At 38.0% G+C, this 19231-nt stretch overlaps 1 protein-coding gene across 1 annotated transcript in view; it reads left to right on the forward strand.

Annotated features, from left to right (window-relative positions):
• slitrk6 (SLIT and NTRK-like family, member 6) overlaps positions 1–19231 on the forward strand; it is a 340866-nt gene that overhangs the window by 12673 nt on the left and 308962 nt on the right. Inside the window, exons 2-3 of the mRNA XM_055166051.1 lie at positions 9504–9623; positions 11328–11422. The gene's annotated coding sequence lies outside the window, so the exon portion shown is untranslated. The remainder of the gene's footprint in view (positions 1–9503; positions 9624–11327; positions 11423–19231) is intronic.

Consider the following 19231-nt stretch of genomic DNA (forward strand, 5'->3'; position numbering starts at 1 on the left):
TGAGAGATTTGGGTGTTTGAGCAAGCTTCCGAGGCAGATTCAGCCCAGAGAGGTGATTTCTTTCTTTTCTTTTCTTTTTTTTTCTTTTTTTTTAAGATGTTTTGTGCAATTGAAATAAGACATAATGAGAAAAGTGGTTCTTGCTGAGTTTCTGTAATTGATTTTTGGAACAAACTGTACAAGGTTACGTCTAGAGTATAAAACATAAGCTGCTAATAATTTGTTAATTTAGTGAGGGAAGTATTTTTGTTTAAATCTTAAAATGATGCAGTCGTCCTAAAGTGTTTCTGGATTTTACAAGCACACAATCTAGCCAAATGTGTGCGCAAATAAAAACCATGATCAAGTAGGAACTAGAGTGTGTACTTCAGCGCACACTATATTTCACAAAATTGATGCATGTGAGCTTTAAGCCATGTTATAATGTTACCTTATCAGGAACATACCTGGAGTTGTTTTGTTTCATTCACATGTTTGAGAAATCCTGGTTTATTATTTCTACATCTCCAAACCTGAAAATGCTCTAATCCACCTTGTGATGTCATGTTATGGTAGTTTTCGGTTAACAGCTACCTTTTAGTTCGAGACGGGCAATTCCAGGGCTGGAAAGAGCCAAATAATTCTGCAGAGTAAAAACACAGTCAAGCATTTCCTGTATATAAATAATGTCACAAGGTGGAACAGTGTTTTCTGTATGAGAGAAGAACTATGTAGTAGAAGTACACAGTGTTTGTGTGTTAAACATGTGTGAATGAAACCAAACACAACTCCATAGATCAAAAAATTGCAGATCAGAACAGTCAATTTCTTTCAAATATCAACAATTAATACTGAAAATAAAGCTTTAAAAAAACGCAAAACACTATATTACTATTTTACTGTCTTGGTTGTAGTTTCCCCATAGACTTGGTTAGATTATCATGGAATGATCTCATATTCAAGTACAGGATTGTAATTACAATAGACATGCTGCAGGAAGGATTATAAAAAGATACAATCAGAGTACTTAGATTCTGAATAGACTATATAAGAAATGAGATAGAGTATTAGTGACTCATGGTATCATTATATGTGGCCTATGGGAGATATAATTAGAAATAGAAATGCCTCATAATTACCCCCTTTTTTTTATTGCTCAAAAATGCACTCCTTCTGTGACTAGGGGTGACTCTCCACAGATCTGAATTGTAATGTAGTGTAGTGCTGTAACCTGCTGGCCTCCCTCATAATAGATCTATACTGTGCAACATTGTAGAAAAAAGCAATAAGATTTGTGTTATACGGTGAAGCTCTGTCAGTAGATATGGTGACTGGGGTAACTAAGGCAGGGTAACTATATATATGTGTACCTCTTTCTCTCTGCAGTAGTCCTGGGTTTAAAACTCGCATCTACCTCCCGTGTCGTGGCATTCAGATAGCCATGGCTGGTTTGCTTCAAAACGACCAAAAGAAAGTCCAAATCATTTGTATTTTCTGTGGTGACCTTCCCCCAAGAGCCACCACTTTTCTCGGAGTAAATGGCCTGCTGCATAAAATGGGTCACGCAGGGTTCTGGGGTGGACCTGCTCCGTGGCCCCTATCTCGACTTCTCTGGCATTTGTGTCATTTCAAATGAAAATCTCGGCAAAATCACTCGGACTTTACCATTCTACCCATGCTGCTCGATGCCAGCTTGAAAGTGGGTGCCATTTTGAGTGACGCCGGGCCAGATTAAAAGTGACTATATCTGATTTGCATATGTTAATGGGAGGTATGATAGACTTACATTGTGAGAAACACCACTCTGCATTGTCCTTCGTCAGATACGGTAGCCCTGAAGGACATTTTGGCACGGCACTCATTCAAAAGCTGTTGTCGTCTTTTTGATCTCATTTGTTTCATAATTATGGATCTATCTGATTGAAACGAGACAATTATGATTTAATAAACCAGTGCAGACGACACCCATACAAATGAACGTGAAGTGCCTGCCTTAATTGCAAATGATTAAATCTCCTTTTTTTTAATCTAAAGGTATGCCCCAAACTAAGTGGAATTTTGCATTGTAACCATTGTTGTTATTCTGCTAAGAATCATAAGGCTCAAGTAATGAAATATACATTAAATAGAATAGAATATATTGATTCTGTTATTTTGGTTCAAGGGCCTGTACTTCTTGTACTTTTGCACCCCCCCCCCTCCCCATATATATTATATAAGCAGCTCCTGAGGTTTAAAAGTCTGTTGTATACCATCTGCATCTACTTATAAAGTGTTTTGTTGTGCAATAAGTAGGACTGCACATTAACTTGCTAGTTATTGTTAGCATCACCATGATGGCAAAACTACACTCTGGTCTCTGACAGATGTGAAAAGTACTTAGAAACTCATTACAGTGAATAATTAGGAATACGAGAAGGAATAACTTTGGACCACTGCAAACTAATGAAGTTATGTTTGCTCTCATTTGAATGAATGAATGACTGTTTGTTGGGACAGTAATACATAGAACATGCATAGAAAATGTAAATATGTAGATGTAATACAAAACACAGCAGCTTTACATTAAAGATTTTGACCTGACAGAATACTTTAAAAGAGGGATGTCAAACTCAAATTCACAGAGGGCCAAAAAAAAAAAAAAAAAAAAAAAAAAAAAAGGGAGTCAGAGTCATGGGCCACACTAAATATTTCTCATCTTTTGAGATATGTAATGTTAAACCTTTTCTTATTAAAATAAATGTTTAATAATAGTTTTGCTTTAACATTGAATCCAGAACAGCCATAATATAAAATAATAACAACATTTTAGATAAATAATGTCTCTATACCCTATCTGTAGGCGGAAGGCCAGATCTAATTCATATTTGATATGATCTCTCAGCCCAAATATAATTATATCACAGTCCAAATTTGGCCCCTGTGCCTGACATGTCTGCCTTAAAAGGAGTATAGTATATATAGTATATATTTATTGAAAACACAACTCCACGTATGTTTCTGAGGAGATAAGAGCATTATAACATGGACTAAAGCTTACACTTTTGTTTAAGATGGGACCTTTAGAATACACAATGGTCATAGGTTTATTGTATTTATTGAATAAGAGGTTTTTTATTTCTTACTCTGGGAAAAAAATAAAGTTTGTAGTAAAAGTTTTATTCTATATACACCTTTACTATTCTGATTAATCTATGTATATCAGCACTAGGGATGGGCTTGATTAATCAATTAATCGATAATTGATCATTAAGAATTTCATCGACTGCGTTCATTTTTATCGACAAAGTGAATGTAGGTTGCTGTGCGTAGCGTGACCAAACAGGGGTCTGTACATGTGTCTCTCTGCACTCAGAAGGAGCGAGCAAACACAAACATTCGGTCAGTCTGCAGCGTACCGAAGCACAAATGCGTATTTAACGATGACTTGTACAAGAAATTCCACGCTTTCCGTTGTGTTCGGGACAAGTGTGAGTCCATGTGCACAGTGTACAAAGCAGCACATATATGTTTCTGTGTCCAGTGGGAAAAAGTTTTGCCAGGTGAGAGTCGCGCAATGTCGATGACCAGGACCCACCTCCCGCCCCCGTACGGTGTCCTGGTTTTGACAAACGCAAATATGGTCACACTAACCTGTATTCCACTGAATCATGTCTTTTAATCCGACAGAAGTTGATCGCATCAGCGACACAAGAGCTGTAGTTTTATCTTCGCTGAGTTTATGCAAATTAGCGATGCGGTTTTAAGTTTTGTTTCTGTGAGAGTTGCGCAAAACTGCATTAAACACATTATAATCTCAAACGGGCTGATGTGGCTCTGGAGTGGTTACGGTTTATATGTCGTAAAGTTGAATTTATTTATGCAGATTAGTAGTGCAGATAGTAATAATAATGATGATCATTTTAATATAAAAAAGTTAATGATTAATTGATAATCGATCGTTAATTCTTCCGACGATCGAATTAAGAAAATTTCATCGAATGCCCATCCCTAATCAGCACATTGGTAGACTTCATCCAGAGTCTACATGTGTCCAGTGAGTCGGCCATTAACTCAGACTCAACAAAAGAGTCATTTACATGTGTTTAGCTTGTCTTCTCTGGCAGCTGCACAGTCTCATTCTGAGTCTAATCATTCAGCTGGTGACTTCATTCAAACAAAGCAAATTCCTACAATTACTCTGTCCACTCTTATCAGTCACCGCAAGTTCTAGACTAGGGGCGTTAGGATCAGCAGAGACCATTTTATCATCCATTTACAGTTCAAACGAGCTTAAAGGGCCCATATTATGCTAGTTTTGATCTGTTACTAAGTTGTTCTCATTGCCAACATACCTGGAGTTGTGTTTTGTTTCATTCACATATGTTTAAAGCACACACCCTGCATATTTAAATTGAGTTTTCTCTTAATCTGAAAACACTCTGAATAATTTAGTTTTTTAGTCAAAAAACAAAAACAAAACACAAATCCAGGTATGTTTGCAATGAGGGAACAGCATTCTACCATGGCCTAAAGCTCACATGAGTATATTTTATGCAGCCTTTTAACTAAAAAATATAAACATCCAAAATCAAAATGGTGGATTGTCTTTTCAAGTGCGCTATCCGCTTTATGTGGGACAGCACTTGATGAATCCTGGTCGGGGAAGTTTCCACATCAAGAGGAGGGAGTGTGCACGATTCGGATCAGGCAAACATGCTCTTAGGATGCGGCGGCGGCCATCTTAATGAGTTTGCAGCTTATCATCACTCACAGGAGAAAGCAAATCAATCACTTCCTGTGCATGGCAATAGAGGAGAGGAGAGGGAGGAGGGGGGGTGCCAACAGCTGTACTGTCAAGCAACTCGAAAATGTCCAAATGAAGTGCTGTAGTCCTATCAGCAGGCATATTGCTTAGTAGTGGAAGTATTCGTAGCAGTAGTAGTAATAGCAGTAGTAGAAGTAGCATTAGTACTAGCGGAAGTGGTAGTAGTGATGGTAGTACTTGTTGTTGCCGTAATAACAGTGGTTGTAGTAGCAGTAGTATTTCTTGTTGTGGTATTGGTAGGCATATTGGGTAGTAGTAGTAGCAGTAGTGGTAGCACTAGTTTTAGTAGTGGTATATTGCATGGTAGTAGTAGCAGCAGTAACTGAAGCAGTTATAGTGGTAGCACTGGTAGTAGTAGTGGTAGTAGTCATAGTAGTAGTGGTATCAGCAGGCATATTGGGTTGTAGCACATTGTAGTAATAGTAGTGGTAGTAGTAGTGGTGGTGTCGGAGTAGGAGTTATTAGTTGTAGAAGTAGCAGTAGTAGTAGCTGTCGCAGTAGTGGTAGCACTTGTTTTAGTTGTGGTATTAAAAGGCATATTGCATGTTAGTAGTAGCAGCAGTAACAGTCGTAGTAACAATGGTAGGATTGTTAGTTGTGGTGGTAGTGGTATCAGTAGACATACTGGGTAGCAGTAACAGCAGTAGTTACAGTAGTAGTAGTGGCAGTAATAGCAGTCGTAATAGTGGTGGCACTAATTTTAGTAGTGGTATATTGCATGGTAGTAGTAGCAGTGGTAGTGGTGGTGGTGGTAATAGTAATATGAGTGTTCGTTGAGGTAGTAGTGGTATTAGTAGGCATATTGGGGAGTAGTAGAAATAGTAGTAGTAGTGGAAGGAGCAGGAGTCTTAGCATTATTATTCGTCGTAACAGCAATAGCAGCAGTAGTAGTAGGTGTAGTTACTATTACTACAACTATTATCCAAAAATATCAGGGCTTATAAGTAAGTAACTGTTGTAGGACAAGTTGGTGTGATCAGAGTATAGTTAAGAGTACTGCAGCATTAACATAGGTACAATTGCGCTGACAATAACAGTCGTGTGATTGCTGCGACGGGACCATTTCTCGTTGAAATTGCCTCATTATTAGCACGTGTGCCTAATAAACTGGCCACGGAGGAGAATTCCAAAATGTCACCCGACAGAGAGCACATCAGTCTGCAAGTCTTGTTTACCACAACCGCCCCCTGCCAAGGATTTTCCTGAGGGACACTTGTTTTAATAAAATCCGAGCCCCCATATTAAATTCTAATCCATTAGCGTGCCTGGCGAATCTCTGGCCGCGCTTTATCAAACCATCGGAATAGATGAATGTCCCTTCATTATTTCAATAAACAAGCGCTGGTCCTCCTCCCATCATCCTTTGCCAGTCCACACACAACAACACACCTTCCCCTACCAATAACACAGCTGTTTGTTATGGAAAGACCCCGCCAATTTATCGCTAAAAAGGTTGTGTCAAGGGCGTTTTGTCCATACGCGGCTTTATAGTTATGAGGTTATACTGAATAAATCATGGTTTTGTCTGTTCAGAATGACGGAGCATTATGGGACTATTTTTAGAGAGAGGTTGTAATAAATATATTTAAGGCGTTTTCCGGCGGTCTGATGGATGCCGTGTCTTTTTCTTAATTGCAGGTCACGACCCTCATTTTGAGTCTGGATTACTTCTCTGTAGCCATAGCGATCTGCATATATCGGTAGAGCGTTTTCCATTTGCAAGCCACTTTATTGGTACAGTCTGTAGCAGTGTGATCACGGTTGTGGACGAAAGCTCATTTGTGTTTGGGTACTGCTGTAGTCTGATATAAACTCACTGCTCATTTTTTACATCCTAACGTCCTTCTTCACTACATTGAGTTTGTAAGTGCTATTCACGACCATCATACCAATGCCAATAACAACCAGAATACTAACAGAGCACCAGTATGACTTCATAGTTTGCGGAAGATAAAAAAAAAAACAAAAAAAACATAACAAACAAGGCTATATTTATATGATTACGGTATGAACAGAAGACCAAAAGTGGCGTAGCGTCTTCACTTTTTATTCTGTGTTTAGACAAGTGTTTTCGGGAGGAAATCTGCGTGCATACGGTGACGCAAAAGTGTGAGGAATTTGATTGGGTGTGCATGTCAGGTGGCTAAGCGGTGACGCTAGGTGGTGATGTATGTGACATAAATGCGTACGCGACGTGAGCAGATCTGACCAGAGTTTTGCGTCTTGGGCAGTGTAGATGGAAATGCTACGGTGGAGCATATTCAACTTTTCTACTCTGGAGGGTGGTTTCAGATTTTTTAGCCCCAAAACGCCGTCACTGTTTAAACAAAACGCACTTCCGATGTTGTCACTGACTCTATAAGCTGCATTTACAATATGTACAAAGGCAAACTAATTTTACTTTATCACATAGAATAAAATCAGGCAACTCCCCTTTAAATTAACTTTTGGCAACAAAATGTTATTGGTTGGGCCGAGCGCAATAGCTATCAATTTCTTGTCAAATTTTCACAGTAGCCAAGTTGAGCCAAGCTGTAAGTTTGCAGAAGCTCAGTAGGTAGAGTTGTCTAGAACATTGTTTCCCAAAGACTGGATTGCAAGAGAATTTTTTGGGTCACCTGAAATGCGCCTGGTATGTGTGCGGATATGGAACGCACTACAAAAACGCAGACAGGCCCATCTCAGAAATGTTGACATGTTTTGTATAATTTCTAATCTCTTTGTAATTATTTTGTTGATTGTTTTGTGCCATTATTGCTGTTTCAATTGGATGTTGAAAAGAAAAAGAAATGTGTCCAAATAGGCAACGTATGAATAGCTTTTATTACTGGTTTAATTATTGTTTTTCATTGTTTAAAATGTGAGTAATACTAATTGTTCAGAGAGACACGATCACTCAGTCAACAATAAAATATCCTCATTAATGTTGAATAAATGGTCAAATCCACCTTTTATTTTGTGATTGACAAATAATGTCTATTGACTTGGGTCGCAAAGGTTTGTGCCTTTTTAAAATATGGGTCCCCAGGAAAAAAAAAAAAGTTTGGGAAACACTGGTCTTGAAGGTTTGGCACTTCTAGCATTGCATACTATAGATGTGTCCTTTGGCAAAACACTTTCACTTTTTCCCACAATGTTTTTAGAGCAGTTTCAATGCAGTTGGCGATAGGTTTACTAGCATTTTGTGGTTTGCTCGGTCTTACCACCTATATAAAACAAATTACAATCTAACTGGCTGTTATAATATCGTTAAAACTCACAGTAAACTTGCCTTATAAAGCGTTCCTAATTTTTGCATAGTCAAGTGTGCGTTTGGGCAGTTTAAACAGTGTCCAGAGCCTCTTGTATTGCTTTGGGGCAGAGGACTATCACGAGGGCTTTTTTAGGAACTGGCCCTAGTGCCACGAGCCCGGGTGAGGAGCAGGACATCGATAACGGGAACTGGCGGCGGAGTGGATAATTAGCTTTAAAAGGGAACAAAGGATCAATAGCCTGCTTTTTACCACCAGTTTGGTCAGGGGAGAGTCGCAAGGAGGCTCCCCAGGTCCGGCGGCTCTTATTCGGGTGACACGAGGACAACACCGCCCCCCTCATCCATCAGCTCCGACATGGGGACTGATAGAATGGATATACTGTAATAGAATGCACACTTTCTCTTTTTTTTTTTTTTTTTTTTTTTAAACAGTATTCTGCTGATATGGTGAGGCTCAGGGACTAGACAAGCAACTTTAGCGCAAATAATGAGTAGATGCTATAATGCGGTATGGTCCCCTAAAGAATGTATATTATTTTGCTTAGGTACACGCATAAGCAACTTGAGTTTTGTGCTACATATTCATTTTCGGTCACCAGTTATCACCAGTTAAGTGTTAGTATTGCAAATTCTCATTGGTCCAGTATTTATTACAAAACAGAAGACTTTTAGATTAATGGTGGGATTCATATAGACGCATAAATAAGTGTTGCTTAAAGGTCCTGTATTACACCAAAGTTGACTCTTGTGAGCTTTAGGATATGTGAGAATATTGTTACCTCATCAAATACAGAAGTAGAGTTGTGTTTCTTATTCACACACATTTGAGTAATCCTTTATTATCAGTGTCTACATCTCCAAAGCTCAAAATGCTCTGTTTCACCTTGTGATGTCATGAAGCGGTAGTTTTCAAGTCAACAGCTACCTATTACCTTTTGTTCAGCAGAAATAGCTCAACTTATGTTAAATATCTCCTTTAATAATGGAGTTCATATAAATAGTGCTCTAACGTCTTGGGTTCTTTTAAAAGACAACACAGTAAAGTGTATTTACCTTATTGACATGTTTTAGCTGCTAGCTGCAAGCCGTCTTCACTAGTGTTGGTGGTGACGTGTTGTATATCAGCTGTTGTTACTTCCTGTAGGTGTGGTCAGCCTGATGAACCTGGCAGGTCGCTCAGACTGACCACGCCTCCCGTCGCCTGGTGTTCTCTGGAAGAGGGTGTTCCAGGTGTGTGAAAGGAGGAACGCTCTGTCATCACTGTTAATGCTGTCCGCGCCTCGTTTCCTGATTTCACCGTCCTCCCTGATCCAGCGTTTGCACTTGTTGTTTTTTGATCCAATGACCCATGCCTCGTCCCAATCCATAATGTGATTATTTCTTTTACAGCGGTTTGAAAAGGTGGATTTTTCCGGTTTTGCTCTGTCTTTTTGTGTTCTGAGTCTCCCTGATGTTTCCTGCCAGGTCCATCAGACTGACCACGCCTACAGGAAGTAACAACAGCTGATATACGTCACGTCCCCACCAACACTGGTGACAGTTCTGAAGATGGTTTGCAGCGAGCAGCCGAAACATGTGAACAAGGTAAATACACTTTACTGTATTGTCTTTAAAAAGACCCAAAGAAGTTAAAGTACATAAGAAGACAAAATTAACATATTTGGCTTAATAAATAAATGTTGCATAAATGCGCACTATGTAACTTTTCAGATGAAGGGTCCACCACTTACATATCATTGGAGATATTCTTGCTTTTCCTCAAAAGTTCCACTGTATGGAATTCAAAAATAACTATCTCTTTGAAGATATGTCCAGGATTCCATCAGGACCAGTTCAAAATCTGTGTAGAGGTGGCCTCTCAACTAAAAACTGACAGTATATTAGGTAAATAAGTAAATACCCAATGCAAGAGTTAACATAAATTAACATAATATAGATTTTCTTCCATTAAATTATCTTGTTTTCAGAAATGCTTCCAAAAATATATACACAGACAGTATATACGCTACCAAAGACCGGAGAAGTTCAAAGTTGTGTTTGCGGATTGCAGATGGGGTCAGTGTACAAGGCGGTCACAGAGGTCTCGTATGCATCTTCAGTTCTGGAAACAATACTATCTGATGTTTTGAACAACAACAGCATATACACTGATGCCCCCAAGCAATACTCAATAACACTATGATCTTTTTAGGGGCAAAGGGCAAATGTAGAATGGATACTGTATCATTGCACACTTCTATCTCAAAAGGTTAAAGGTCCTATATTATGTAGAATCGACTTTTGTGAGCTTTTGGCCATGTTATAATGCTGTTAATGTGTGAGTAATGTGTGAGTAATCCTTTATTATTAGCCTGTCTACATCTCCAGAGCTCAAAATGCTCTTGTGCACTACCTTGTGATGTCAGGAAGTGGTAGTATTCATGTTAACAGCTACCTTTTACCTTTTGTTTAGCAGGGACGAGAAATTCCAGATGTGAAATGATCCAAATGATTCTAGTAAAGGTGTATGGAGTTTAAAAACCCAGTGGAGCAGTTCCTGTATTATCATATGGCATTACAAGGTGGAACAGAGTGTTTTTAATTTGAATCGGGCTTACACTGTGCGATTTTTGGCGCTTTTTGAGACGATGTTTCACTTGTGTGACTGTTTTTGGTCCGGATTTTTTGGGATCACGATTAAGTCTTCATTTAATCATGTGTTGTGCTTTGTGTAGTAAACATCAGGTAACGAGAACCGATTAATACCCGACGACCAGCTCCTGATCGGCAAACGTATGTTGCAAGAATACCAAACCTGTTTGAAATCCCGCCTCCTGTTCGTTTAGTGTGAGAACATGACTCGTGAACTTTTAAACCCTGCAATTTGGTCATACAGTTTGAGCTGGAAGCTGACTGAAACAATCGAAAATATCTCACTGTGTACGTCTGGCATTTAAAAAAAGGCCTAAATATGCAGGGCTTGTTAAACATGTGTGAATGAAACAAAACACAACAAATAATATGGGCTCTTTAACCTTATGAGCAGGTGGAGTGAATTGCAAAGATTTAACTTCAGAGCACTGACAACCAGCAAGGATTTTAGCAAGTTTCATCAGACTGATTACTTGCTTTTTTCCCGTCAGTTTGCAATTGTCCAATTCCAACTCCTGAAATACATTTTTTGAATATGTCTTTTCAACTTTCGCCTCCTCTTTCAGGTGATCCTTGATAAAACCCAAACAGGAAAATGGGCTTTTGTTGCTCCAAATTGAAAAGCGGGTTTTCATCATCTGCATGTTTTATCTGCAGATCCAGAGTGATGAGTTTCATTGATGGGAACGACTAAAGAAAAACTCTGCAATAATGAGCGGAGAAGTGCCATGGACTCAGACCTGGACTCAAAGGTACGTCTGGAGATAACGCTAAAGACTGTTATTGTTTAAAGGGCCCTATTTAGTTTTCTTCTTAAAAAAAACATAAGTGGAGTTGTGTTTTGTTTCATTCACAGAGAGCCTGCACATTTGGCTGAGTTCTTCTTTCAAACAAAAAAACTCTGTTCCACCTTGTGATGTTACTGTGTTTTAAAACTCCATACACCTTCATTAGAATCATTTTTGATAAGTTCAGCCCCAGAATTGTCCATTTCTACAGAACAAAAAGTAAAAGGTATCTGTTTACTTGAAAACTTAAGATACTACATGACATCACAAGGTGGAACAGAGCATTTTGAGTGAAATGTAAACAGACTAATAATAAAGGTTTACTCAAACATGTATGAATGAATGTTTTTTGAGGAGTTAACAACATTATAACATGTCTTAATTTTGACATTTTGCCTAATATCAGACCTTTTATATGGCTGTGCATGATTCATTGGTCATTACTCAAGCCAAAATGGATTTTATAATTTTATTTGGGAATATTTTTTTCAGTTTTCATTTTTTTTTTTTTTTTGTAAAATGGTGTGGTAATTATGATAAAATTCCCTGTCAATATTATTCAACCAAAAATAATTAGGCAATTAAGTCAGTGTTATCTGTAAATTTGAATTTGGCCCATCCAGATAATCAAGCGTGCTCTCAAACATATTAGCATAATTATGACATTATGATTGGTGGTGTTTAGACATACACAACCAGTCGATAGTTTGCACACACCCTCTCGTTCAGTGTGGTTTTTCTATCTATGTGCATTTTTGAGACGTACAGTAGAGTAGTAGTAGATTTGATGTCCTCTCTATGCATATAAAAAGTAAACAAGTAGTAAAAATTAAGAAGAAAATATGGAATACGAAAGCTTTCAGAAATATTTGTGTGCATAGGATAGAAATCTGCGCATATTTGGCTGTAGTTGAGCATAAAATAAATATTCATAAACTCTCGAATGAGTTCAGTCGTACATAAAATGTGTTGTGTGTATTTTATCCATCAGAATCTGAAGTGAATAATACAAACACAAATTCACATATGTGACTCTACTGTCAAAAGTACGTCATCACTTCACGGGCATTATTTATTGAGCGGAAGAAACATTGATCGATATGCCGAACTTTTTCGCTGCATACGGACTGAACCAGGACTAAAAGAGGGCTAAACCAGGAATAAACTAGGACTAAACCAGGACTAAACTAGGATTAAACTAGGACTAAGCCAGGACTGAACTATGATTGAACCAGGACTAAACCAAGACTAAACCAGGACTGAACCAGGACTGAACCAGCAGGACCAAACCAGGACTTAACTAGGACTTAACTAAGACTAAAACAGGAGACTGGACTCATTCGAAATATGCCACGGATTTCTATCCTATGCACACAAATATTTCTGAAATCTTTCATACTCAGTAGAAAAAAAACAAACAAACATTGAAAGAGATGGTGTGTCCAAACTTTTGACCTGGACTGCCTTTTCCCTGGTAAACAAAGTGCTCATTCTTACATTTTTACTTAATTTAAATAGAACAAATAACTTCAAACGTGGCTGCGTATGGACAATAGAAGGCAACAACAGAATGCTAACCACTCTGCCACGGCGCATTCTTAAATTATATTGATTATGCTTTGTATATTTAGTCCAGTTACACAGAGTGGCAGCTGTCAAACTTAACAAAGCTTTGATCCTGATCATTTGGCAGCGGTATTTGAACCAGGCCCGGCGTCCATTTTGGATCTGCTCCTTTACACTCCTCCAAAGGTCACTGCCCCTCATCATCACATCACGACGTAGCCAACTGTAAACGGGCCAAATGTAGCGCCATTAGTAGTTAGCACGCGGTCAGCAGAATAACAATGGCACTATTTGGGGTTAGTTACTGTATGCTAGTCATTTTGTCTTTTTTTTTTTAAGATTCAACTTATCCAACCATGGAAGCTGAAATTTGCATTGTGTATTTTTTTTTTCCTGTTGGAGGGCTCGCCAAATGTTTTCTCCGTGGAGATATTGAACCTTTATAGCTTCATGAAGACCAAACCAGACGAAGTTACAGGTCAGATCTGTGGAGAGGCGACCCTGCTCACAGTCAGAATGCTTGTTTTTCTAGGTAATTTTGAGCTATAAAACCACCTGTATTTGAATAAATATAAGGTAGAGCTGTTTAATGTCATACTGTGGAACATTCAAGGCAGAGCAATGACATCCAAAGAAACAAGCAGGTGCCAGACTCTCCACCAGAAAAGTTCCACAATGTGCCTTTAATTAACTTCTCTTTTCTCATAGGCTCTGTTATAAATCAATTCAAGTACTGTACTTTTTTTTTTTTCACCTTTCCATATGTTCCTTATCAGAACTGACAGAATTTGAGTAGTTTCCCATTTTATTGTTAAAAAGACAGTGCCAATAATATCTTGTACGCTCTGAACACTAAATCCACTTTTTTGGTACTTAACTGTGAACATCGTGTTTGAATAGCTTTATCTACAGTTTCTAGTAAATTTCAAGCTTTTTGTTAAAAAGAAAAAAAAATCTTACCTAATTTTGTGCTCTACGATTTCCAGTAGTTGGTGACATCACAAAAAATTTGCCTTTAGTTACAGACAGACGTTATCGATTCCAAACATCTTGCTGCAGGGGCGGAGTTTGAAGTATGGATACCTGTTATACCAATCACTCTGTAAATAAACAATAATACTGAAACAACTTTATACCACTGACACAAAGCAGAATAATCCTACTAATAAAAGTTTTTTGGTGAAAGAATAAATTCCATTATTGTCTTTTTTCTCCTACCTTAGAGGCTCTACACTTCGCTTTCCTAACTTTTGTAATGTTTTTGCCAAAGCCTCTGAGTCCCATTTGCTCAAAGATGTCCTGAAAAGTGTCCAGTCGACTTTTCCAAACAAGATGGTCTCTTCTGGTTTGTTGTGTGGGGTCTCCAAACAGTAGAAATAATCTGTCTTTGTTGAAGACCCCTGTGAGGACTTTCGAGGACTTGGTTTCTTTTCTTTTCTTTTTTTTTTTTTCTTACTACTTTTACTGGAACAAAGTGTTTTCAGTTTGAGGGAAGAACTCAGCCTAAATATGCAGGGTTTGTGCGTTTAACATGTGTGAATGGAACAAAACACAACTCTGAGCATGTCTTAGATTAGAAAAAAAACATTGTAACATAGATCAGAAAATGGCGTAATATGGGCTCTTGGAGTAAATTAATACTGAGGAAAACTTATGCTAATAGAAGTTGATGAATATGTCTCCTATAAGTACCCCATAAGTATTCTGGATCTGTTTTGGAGATTTGCACAGATGATTGTCTGGTGCAGGCTGTATCAGATTGCATTGTGTTGAAATAACAAATAGGTCTTCTTCCGTCAGCCATTTGATCCTCTGGTAAATACTTTATGCGCTTCTGTGTTTTAATATGAGTTATGAATGTGGTTCAATGGGTCAAAATGGAGGCATCTATTTTCGGCAAGAACTCAACAATGAATTCTTGTATTTCAGCCTCTCTCAAATGTTCAAGGGTGTGTATACCTCCAGACCCAACCCTTTTGTGCCTTTAGTCTTCCTAGTACTGCTCAGTGTAACAACTCTATTTGAAATGTGGTTGTGGGTGGAGTTCAGGTGTCAAAGGTCCTATATTACATGAAATTGACTCTTTTGAGAGAGGGTTAAGCCGAGTTAGAATGCTATTACCTCATCAAAAACAAACCCGGAGTTGTGCTTTTGTTTCATTCACACATTGGAGTAATGCTTTAGTACTAGTTTATGTACATTTCCAAAACTCAAGTTGCTTTTTTACCTTTTGTTCAGCAGAGATTGGAAATTCCAGGGCTGAAATTATCCTCATCCATTCTAGTAAAGGTGTATGGTTAAAAAAAAAAAAAGCACAGTGGAGCACTTTCTGTATAATCACAAGGTTGAACAGGGTGTTTTCTGAAAGAAGAACTGAGCCTGTATGCAGGATATGTGTGTACAATGTGTGTGAATGAAACAAAACACAACTCTAGGTATGTTTTTGATGAGGAAACGACATTGTAGCAGATAAAAAATACAGTAATATTGTCCCTTTAAATAAGTTTCCATTGCGTTATTTCTCTCAAGCTTATCACCCAATCAGAAAGCAGAATAGTTTTCCCTTTTTTGGTTGCCACATTCTACGTAAAACCTGTTTACAATACGGTTGAATGGTCTCTTTTTCCTCAGTATATGACTGCTGAAGGCGTCTAAGGTTCAGCGATTGTATAGCCGCATTAAACCAATACAGACCCACATTATAGCTCTTACCTAAAGTCAAAGAACCCAATTAAATGTCTCTATTCTTCCACAAGTATAGTCAAGTCCCTATAGGTTTTATTGTCAGAAACCTTTCGTCGCAATTGAATACCTCTTTACCACAGGTCAAACTTGTCTGTAGCTTTCTTTTATTGCAAAGTGGAAAAAATCAGCTTTACAACGTCATCTCTTTTACTCTCCTCTCTTTGTCTTTCCCATCAAACCCGGACGCTACATCCTGATGGCGAACCCGATTTTTTTTTTTGCACTCATGGTTTAATTTTGGCGTAATTGAATAAGCCTCGCGTCCCCTGGTACCTTACACATTTATATAGAGTCTATAATGGCGTCCTGACAGTTAGATGAGTTGCTGGCCTCTCCAGCGTATTCGTTTGGTGCTAATTCTCTCCTGTTAACACATTTTACCATACTAAATGAGATCTAATGCACACTGATGATTTGTTCCCCGGTGTTTGCCGCAATTCGCAGAGCCTTAAGTCAGGTGCATACTGATAAAGGGCTGGAGAAATGAAAATGCTCGAATGACAATAGAACAGAATACACAGATGCCGTTTAAAAATGATTGTTTACGATTGCGGCAGCGTTTTGAGTAAAACCATCGACTGCATTTTTGAAAGAAATTATTTAACGTGAGTACGCTGAAGTATGTATTGAAGAAGTAAATGCACTATTACATTGATTTTTTTTAAACACGTAATTTTATCTTTTTTGCTATAATGTCTGATTTTACTATATAAAAGTGCACAATGGAACTTTTCTGGTGAAGGTTCTTCTAGCTGTTTGTCTCTAAATATTACTGCTTTGACAAGGATGCTCGGGGGGGGGGGGGGGGGGGATGCATGTTTTTCTAAGGTAAATTTTTGGTAATGGCACTGTTACACCTTGAAGATTTAACCAGCGTATGCCGACATATGAAAAATTTGGCAAATACGCTAGTGTACGTGGGATAAGTTATAGATAAGTTTTGTATAAGTTATGAGCACGCTGGCATAAGGCAAGGTCGTTGAAAATTTTCAGCATGCTTAAAATTTCTTGACATTAATTTGAAGTTACTCATAAGTCCAAATATGTTAAGATAATGTCTAGTGTACCCGTAACTTATGAGTAACATGTTTTGAACCTATGTGTAACTTCCAACACACATTGACATATGCAGACGTGGTATATACAAACGGAGAGGAAACGATCAGTACTCTGCCAGACATCATGGTGAGCAGATGTCCATATAATTTTGCTACTGCAATGTCTAGTGCAGTTATGATTTAAATCGTAGAGCAGTAGCCTTTTTATAGGCGACAACACATGTCAGTGATACGCTGCCGTGCTTTATGCATAAGTTAGACTGTCATAAGTTGTGGACGCTGGCAACAAACAAAGCATTAGTTGGTATAAGTTATCAAAACGGTCTATATGAGTTACTAATATGTTGTGTATATGTCCAACTCATTATGAATATGCTATGTATACACCCAAAATTGAAAAAAAAAAAAAAGGCTAAATCGTCAAGGCATGACAGGGCCTTAATAAAAGCACCAGTTCAATGTTCAATGCAACAGTGGCATTTTCTAAGCAAGGCAATGTTATCTCCATGGTGACAAACCTATTCCAGAAAAGGTACACACTGCACTTTGAATACTTTACTTTTTTGTCCTCATAAGAAAATGTGTCCTTTGTATTTGACCCACGCTTCAGTGCAACTTGATCAGCCTAAGAAGCAGTGCAAAAACAAACTAGAATCAGAAGCACCTAGTTGAAGATTACAAGCCATATTACAAATCGGATCTGTGGAAAGGTGACCCCACTCAGAGCAAGAATGAGTGTCTTTTCGATATATATTTATATGAGAAGACATGTGGAATCCATTTAGAAATAGAATTGGCCATCGTGCTAGTTTTAGGTTGAGCTGCAACGTTTTGGATCATACAATGGGAATACTACGAGGCCCGTCACAATAACACATTTTGAAATACAATATATTGCTGAGAGATTTACTGCGATAAACTATAATACTGAAATGGTTTCGTACCACTGACTGACAATAATGCAAGATAATCTTAGTAAAACATTTTTAAATAGACAATATTTTTAAAACGCCTGAGCAGCAAAAGGTAAATAGCAGACTATAATTACTTTCTTACTCTCTACAGCTCAAAAAACTAAAATCTCTTTTCTTCAATCCCTTCATTATTGCAAAGAAAATGTAAACACGATAAATACTGAGCCCCAAAATATATTCTAGTCATCATATATTGAAGTCAATATAATAATTATTGTGACAGGCCTAAATACTACAATGGAAATCTACCAAAAGCAGTATTTGTTGTTGTTTTATGTCATATCTTTGAGAAGTCATTTTGATTTGCAACAGCCAGAATGCCGAAAATGGATTGTTGGCGAGAAGAGGTTGCTTGGAAGTGGCAAGTGGTGCGCAAATGGTGCTAAACGCAGATCAGCGCTAGAAAAACGTCAAGCGAATGTGCAACTTCTTCCCAAAATAACCGTCGCTTGTGAACGCAGCTCAGATTACAGCAGTAAAATGTCACTGATGACTGGGGCGGGTTTCTGATCGTATTGGCTCAGAGTTGTAGCAATAAAAAGTAAAATGCTTTGAATAATGCAGGCTGTGTTGCTTGCCTGTTTCTCCATGCAAACTGTGTATTTATTAGAATTCTCGCTCCGTGTTGGGATGACGCACAAGGAGAGATATGTAAATTGGTGAAGCGCTATGACTAACAAGTGCAATATTTTCTGGGCATGTCAGCAACCCACTGCTCAGAGTGACCTAAAAAGACGTACTTTCTCTGCCTGTTCAGATCTCAATCTTAGACGTAGATGAAGGCCCATGAGCTACACTGTATTAGTGTTTAGACGCAATCAAATATATATGCCGTGATGGTTCTCGGTGTTACGTAATGCCTTGAAATATACTCGGATCAGCCGGAATTATGATCACTAACAGCAGAAGGGAATAGCTATTTCAAAATCTGTTAGTGGAAAATAAAATACAATGTAATATGGGCAAGTGTATAATATAAATTGGGTAAAACAGTTGTTGAATTTAATTTTCTTTACATTTTCTGACACGCAACTGTCCTTGGCTTCCAGAGCCCAACCATGACAGTTTCCAAAGCAATTATAAGTTCATCTGAAAACATTATATTCTGAATAGGCAACAGAAACGGCGAGGTCATCTGGTGTGAACAACTAAACGCATAAAATAGGCCAGATTGCGTTATGCTTGTCATTTTCTGAGGTTTGGTAAAACATGAACTAAAAGGATTGGGAATAATTCATATGTTTCAGCTTCAAACCTATGTCTTTTTGTGGACAATAAGATATTAAGAATGTGTTGCTTGTTTTTGACCTTTTAAAAAAAAGACAGAAGACAGAATGATGATTACTAAAAGCAGAAGGGAATATCTAGTTCAAAATGTGTTAGTGGGAAGTAAAATAAAATGTAATATGGACAAGTATATTCTAAAAATT

The sequence above is a fragment of the Boleophthalmus pectinirostris genome, unplaced genomic scaffold (genome assembly GCF_026225935.1).
Source record: "Boleophthalmus pectinirostris isolate CB_2022bp ecotype Guang Dong unplaced genomic scaffold, ASM2622593v1 HiC_scaffold_11, whole genome shotgun sequence".
NCBI classification, from domain to species: domain Eukaryota; kingdom Metazoa; phylum Chordata; class Actinopteri; order Gobiiformes; family Gobiidae; genus Boleophthalmus; species Boleophthalmus pectinirostris.